A 7,092-nucleotide genomic window follows, 5' to 3' on the forward strand; every position below is an offset into this window, starting at 1 on the left:
AGACGTAGCCGCACTATCCGTTACAGCCATGCGGATAAGATGCCTGTCATCTCGACTGCTAGTGATACGAGGCCGTTGGGATCCAGCACGGCATTCCGTATTATCCTCCTGAACCCACCGATTTCATATTCTGCTAACAGTCATTGGATCTTGACCAACGCGAGCAGCAACTTTCGCGATACGATAAACCGCAATCGTGATAGAGCAATTTTAATGGCCAGTAGTGTATCTAGAAGAAAAGTAGTAGGATATTAATGAAGTTTGTTTTATTGAAAAGGCTTCAAAAATTTCACGAAACGACATGGGTGTGCATTAATTTTCATCAAGCCCTTGTTTTAACCAGAAGGTTTATGTGGTACAAAGTAACAGCTTTAAGAACGGATCCAGTGAAGAAGATTCATATGAGCTCATGGCGAACTGTAGGGGCTAATGGTGGATGCATACGGTGGACAGAGTCTGAAGTCACAGTTTCTATAAGGTGTGAAAATCCTGAATATTTCTGAAGTTGGTCGTCTATTCTTCGATCCAGGACATACTGATGCGGAATTCTATGCATGTACATATGGAACCTACAAGAAAGAGCACTGACATCTACGTTCCATCGTCATGATACGTAACAATGAGACTGTCTTACAAATCCTGTAATTGTTGTGACGGATGACTGGGTTAAATAAATGTGCACTGATGTATACCAGTGAGACGAGAAAAGTTTCAACACACAGAGATGGTTGACCATGTTGATCTGTCGCGACGGTTGGAGACTGTTTTGTTTTCAGTACAAGACGTATCCATTTCTCGTGCATTTCGAATATCATTATATTAAAAAGAAATTTGTCGAAGAGAGTGCAGGCTTTCCGGTTAAAGGGTAAGAAACTCGAACAAACCTATCACAGATTCGGAAAGAAATAATAAATAACTTGTTACCTTTTAGGAGATCAGAACCCGTACTGCACCTGTAACGCCAAATTTATGAATCTCATACAACGTCATTGATATCACAGGGTATCTTTATTCTGAAAGACCGATCTGTTGCGAAAGACAAACCACAAAATCGAAAATATATTATCTGCAACATTTAGCTACATCTTCCAGCTAGTTCTCTACATAGCCGCCGTTCCGACTTAGACATTTGTTGTAGCGTTGTACCAACCTTCCTATACTCTTGCAATAGAAGACAGACGCCTATGACTTCCTTCAGTTCTCTACGCATTTGTACAGCTCGTTGTCAACGCCATAATGCTCTGTTAATATCCAGCGCTTCATGTGAGTGAAGAGATGAATATCAAAGGGAGCCAAGTCGGGTTGTTATGGTCGGTGATCAAACACTCAGACGGGAAACGCAGCAGGAGCGTCTTCGTTACATCTACAGTGTGTGACCCAGCATAGTCGTGAAGAATGACAATGCCTGATGACATTCCACTTCGCTTGTTCTGAATTGCACCTCGCATACGATTATTTCGAATCGTCTGATCCACTTGCTGAACAAGATCATCGGTTGACACTCCCTTCCTTCCCTCGCTGTCTGCATCATGAATGTCTGTAGTTCCTCCTCCAACGTTTCTGCACCATTGCCGCACTTTGATGTCGCGCATGACAGTTGCGTTATGTATTCTGCATGACATGAGGTGAAAGGCCTTAGGAGGCAGAAGTATAATGACAACATGCACTTCACACTTGTCAGCAGACTCTATCGTTCTGGACTTCTTTATGTGCTCACTCTGCACTCAGATCTAGAAAGTGCGAGGCGACGCGATCGGTGAGCACACTAGAGACCAGGCTCAACATATCACAGGATTTTCGCTGTGGTTTTAATTTCACGATCGATCCGACCTTGAAAAACAACAGCCCTTATATTACTGATTCGAGGCATCCACCATACTCACTCGTCACTGCTCCTTCGATTTCGACCTCTCTCCAGGAATTAAAGGAGCATTTAACACCGGAAATGCATATCCTCTTATTTCCATCTATTGCACAGCAAATTTTTTTCCTTATTTTGTTACCTGAAGATATGACATTTCTGTGTCTTTGTATTCATTCATTCATTCATTTCATTGTTGCCCTTATGGACAGTGTTTGAACTCGAAAATCACATGATGACACAATTTTCACTTCTTTCCTTTCTTCCTTTTCTCTTCCCAAAATCTCTTCGTCCTTTGGCTGTGCTCCTGTTTCCTTTGCTCTGTCCATAATATTCCTGTCTTCTTTCTCTCCTTTACAATAAATTTTGCACTCCTAACTTTGTTTCTGAAGTATTTCCTGTCTCCTATCATTTGCCTGTTGATCCCTATCTGCCTTAAGTCTTCGTCTATTTCATGATACCAATTTGTTTTCTTGCTTGAGCTGTTTACTACATCAAAAATTTTCTTTGTAAGTCGGTTGTTGTCCATTCTCTGTATGTGCCCATAGAAAGTTAATCTGCGTTTTCTGATCGCGTCTGTTAGTCTGTCAGTGTGCTGGTACAGCTCTTTGGTAGGTCGCTTCATCCATATGCCATCTCTGTGAATTGGTCCAAATATTTTTCTGAGAATTTTGCGTTCTATTTTTTCTGTGTCTATGATGCCTGATGCTCCAATTGTGGTTGTTTCTGACGCGTACAATGCTTCTGGTAATACAACTGTTTTGTAGTGCCTAAGTTTGGCCTGCCTCGATATGCTTTTCTTATTATAATGTGACCATGTGAGTTTGTATGCCTTCTGGAGTTTCTTCGTTCGTTCCATGTTAGCCGCCTTGTTTGATCCTCCCATTTGTATGTACTCCCCTAAATACTTAAATTTTTCGACTCTTTCTACGGATCCATATACAGTATGCATGGTGTGTACATTGTTGGTCTGTCGTTCCATATATTGTGTCTTCTCGTAAGATACCTGCAGACCTGTTTTGGCAGCTATTTCATGCAAGCATTCCAGTGCTTCCTTTGCCTCCTGTGTATTATTGCTGAGTATGGCTATATCATCTGCAAATGCCAGACATTTTATGATTGTTTTGGTTTCACGTGTTCTTCCCAGCTGTATTCCTTTAACTTGTTCCTCCCACTGCTTGATAATTTTGTCTAACACCATGTTGAACAGGATTGGTGAGAGCCCGTCTCCTTGTCGGACACCTGTGTGTATGTGGAAGGGTTCCGAAATTTCTCCCATGAACTTAATCTTGGAGGTAGTGTCTGTAAGCGTCTGTTGTATAAGTGCCCTGGTTTTTCTGTCGATACCATATTCTTCCAGCACGTCAAAGAGTGTCTGTCTGTCTATGGAATCATATGCTTTTTTAAAGTCCACAAAGGTAACTACAGTGTTTCTTGCCTGTCTGACTTTCAAAAGTGTTCTCAAGTTCCAGATCTGTTCGATGCATGATCTCCCTTTTCTGAAGCCTGCCTGGTATTCCCCAATTTGCAGATCTGCTTGTGGTTCTAGTCTGTTTAATAGCACCTTAGAGAAAATTTTGTATGTAACTGGTACTAGCGAAATGCCTCTGTAATTGTTTGGATCTGACTTATCACCCTTTTTATGTAATGGATGGATCAATGCACATTTCCATTCCTCTGGCACTTTCTCTGTGATCCAAATTTCGGAGATAATCTTATGGATTTTTTTGGTGATGTTTTCATCTTGGAGTTTCCAGATCTCGGCGATAATACCATCTTCTCCGGCAGCTCTGTTATTTTTCATTTGTTTTATGATTTCCTCTACCTCTTCTATTGTGGGTGGATCAGAATCGGCATTAGGTGTGGTCTTTTGGAATGTTAATTTTCCTGTAGGTTTATTGCAATTAAGAAGTTTATCAAAGTAATGTTTGAGAATTTTACAGTTTTCTTTTGTGTTTGTTTCCAGGGATCCATCTGTTCTTCGGGAGCAGAGGATAGGGGGTTGATAGCCCTTAATATTTTCTTTGAAAGTTCTGTAAAAATTTCTTGTGTTATTTCTTTTGAAATCTTCCTCGATTTCTTTTAGTCTGTTATTGTCATATGCTCGTTTTTCCCTTCTGATTTCCTTCGATGTTAGTTTCTGAACTTCGTGAAATTCTTTCCATGTTTCTGAATTTCTGTAGCTACTGAACTTGTCCCATGCTTGCTTTCTTCTCTCATTGGCTTCATCACAAGTTGCGTTCCACCACCTATGTTTGCGTTTTCTAGGTGGTTGTCCCCAGCACATAGTCTTCTGAACTGCCCTCGCCAGATCTGTCCATGTGCCTATTGAATGCCTATTAATTTCTTCAACGATTTTATCCCTGTTTATCTTCAAGTATTCCGGATCAGGTTTGACTATTTTGTTTTGTGCTGTCTGTTTCAGTCTTGGGATTGGCCTAATCTTAACTTGTAGCAAATAATGATCAGACTCGAAGACTCCTTTACGTGTTCTGACATTTAGAATTTCCCGCGAATTTTTCTTGGATATGGCCACATGATCAATCTGAAATTCTCCCCACACTGTGTTGGGTGTTTTCCATGTTGTAAGTTTTCGTCTTGGTTTTTGAAATTGTGTTGACATGATTTTGAGGTTAAAGTTTTGACAATATTTTATGAGGTGTTCCCCATTTCTGTTCGTGCGAATATGTGCTGAATATGGGCCTGTTATTTCTCTGAATTTTCTCTCCTTACCAAGCTGCGCATTGAAATCACCCATTACAATTTTCACATGTCTTTCTGGTACTTTGTTAGTTACTTCCTCCATGTCTTCCCAGAAATCTTCAATTTCTTGTGGCTTCTTTCTGTTATGGTCATTTGTAGGTGCATGTGCGTTGATAATTGTGTATGCTTTATTACCTGATTTGAAGGACAGTGTCGAGATACGTTCTGATATTGAACTGAAGTCTATGATGTTATCCATGACTGATTTGTGTACTGCAAACCCTGTACCAAACAATAATGGTGTTCCTCTTCTGACTGCAGGTTTACCTTTGTAAATCCTGTAATGTTCTGTGTCGAAATGGTTTTCATCTACGAAGCGCGTCTCTTGGATGGCAAGAATTTTGATGTGAAATTTATCTAGCATGTCTGTCAGTTGTTTTAGTTTTCCAAGTTTGAACAGAGCGTTTGCACTGAGAGTGCCGAGGTAGTGCTTGCGAAGAGGTTTTGAGAAGCTCCGACTCTTCTCCTCATGATGTTCCTGGTCCCCCAGAATCCGATGACCAGGAAAGTCCAGTCCGTTGGCTGGGGCCCTGGGGTAGCGGATTTCTTTCCATTTGTTCCATCATGATTACTTCAAGTTGAAGTTGGTTGTGGTGACCTTCAACAAGATCACGGTAATTGCAGACTTGATTGTTGAGATCAAGCCATATTTCACTGCCGCACCAACTAGGTAAACAGACGCAGACCACTAGTCGCTGGCTACCAGAACAGACACTAATGGATTTCTTGATGTTGTGTGTTTGGTCCGCGAGAGCTATTTTATTTCGCTCAAGTCCGCCGGCAAGCCGGTGAGGACCCCCCTATCCGCCACCTGGGACGCGCCACGTCGGAGTATCACCTCTCCGCCTGCTACGACACCGTAGTAGGTTCGTGGTGTGTCTTTGTATATTGTAATTGTTTTACTATCTGTATATATATGCATTTATGTCGATGTATAATTGGTTTGTTTTGTGAATATTATTTGTATTTATATGCTGGGTCTGGCCTAGGGAAAACTATACTATCGAACGAATACATCGATAGGTCGTGTGGGGAACCAAAGTGTTTAGGATCTTTGGTAGTGTTAACTCTGTCGCGTGGAACGTGGGCAGAGCGGAGTCTGGCTGGGGTAGGGCGGTGGAGCAGGTGTGTTGTGTGACGCTCCCGCGAGTTGCCGCGCTTTCGGGGTTGGGCAGCATGTAATTGCGCTCGACTTGCTATGATAGTTTCTGACATTGTGTCGTGGACGGGAAGCATTAGCTGGCGCACATCAAGAGCACGTTTCACCTGGTGACCGTGTCGAGAAGAACGCGCGCCAACATCCAGCTTCTGCAACAGCGACGGCGGACAATGAGTGACTGTCGCCACCTCCTCGATCGACGGCTTCAAACCTTCAGTCAACCAACAAGGAAGACTGGAAGCACGTAAAGTCTTAGAACTGTATGGCAGACCTCAGCTTTTCAAACTGTTCAAATCACAAAATTACAGCAACGTAGCATGAACCTTTGTTGCTCATTGTCCCAATTGCATTACCAATCAGGGTCCCTTCCTTTTCCGGAATGAACCCGAGTGTCGTTGAAATTCTAACGCCAGCATCATTCAATTTCACTGCTTTAATTTCAAAGTTCAGTTAAGGTATTCATAGCTGGCTACAATATTTAGATTACACAAGCACAAATTAAGAGTGCGAGTTTTGTTACCGTATTTTAGCTTACCTGTGACTGCAGCTCATCTTGGTACGTACTAAATTTTACTATTGTTAATTGTTCAGAATCATTTAATTCAAGTTCAAAGTTAAATCTCTTATTTCTAAATTGCGTAGATTCAAGTAGCTTTTGAAATGATTGTTGAGGTAGTCCAAGACTAACCGTATTTTACTGAATTTCGTAGTGCTTCAGAAAGAAAGCTCACTATTAACTTCAGTCACTAAATTAACTTTCGATTTTCCGGTTTTATTAATTCTTTTGCTAAATTAAGTCAGAGTGTAGCGAAATTTATTACTTCTGACAAACTTTCAGTTTTCACACTACACGTGTCAACCTTCAGATGCCACGCTTCTAGTGCTAATTATATGTGTAATAACCTTTCTTTTTCAGTTACTATAGTAATTTTCCTTAGGACTGGCGACCGTAATTTCCCCCAAATCTCAAATATCTAATTACCGCTAGTTAATTGTTAACGTAACGGCCGCACATTTTCTTTCTTTATTAACTTTGCCCCTTTTCAAAATTAATTTCCACCTGTTTCATTAGCATTGTTCCTTTCATTTAGATGTAGCCCTTTCCTCCCTCTTTACCGACAGATTAACTTCGGTGACGATTGCTTTTTCCAAATTTCCATTAGGTACACGCGGTTTAATTTTTCACTGTCATTAAGGTCGATAAGTGAGGGGGAGGTTACAAGCAGACTTTATCTAATTATCATAAAATGGCGGAAAATACAAAAAAAAGCGATAGCACTTTCTGTTAAAGGGATTTAGATGACTCTGA

The sequence above is a fragment of the Schistocerca piceifrons genome, chromosome 1 (genome assembly GCF_021461385.2).
Source record: "Schistocerca piceifrons isolate TAMUIC-IGC-003096 chromosome 1, iqSchPice1.1, whole genome shotgun sequence".
In the NCBI taxonomy this organism is placed as follows: domain Eukaryota; kingdom Metazoa; phylum Arthropoda; class Insecta; order Orthoptera; family Acrididae; genus Schistocerca; species Schistocerca piceifrons.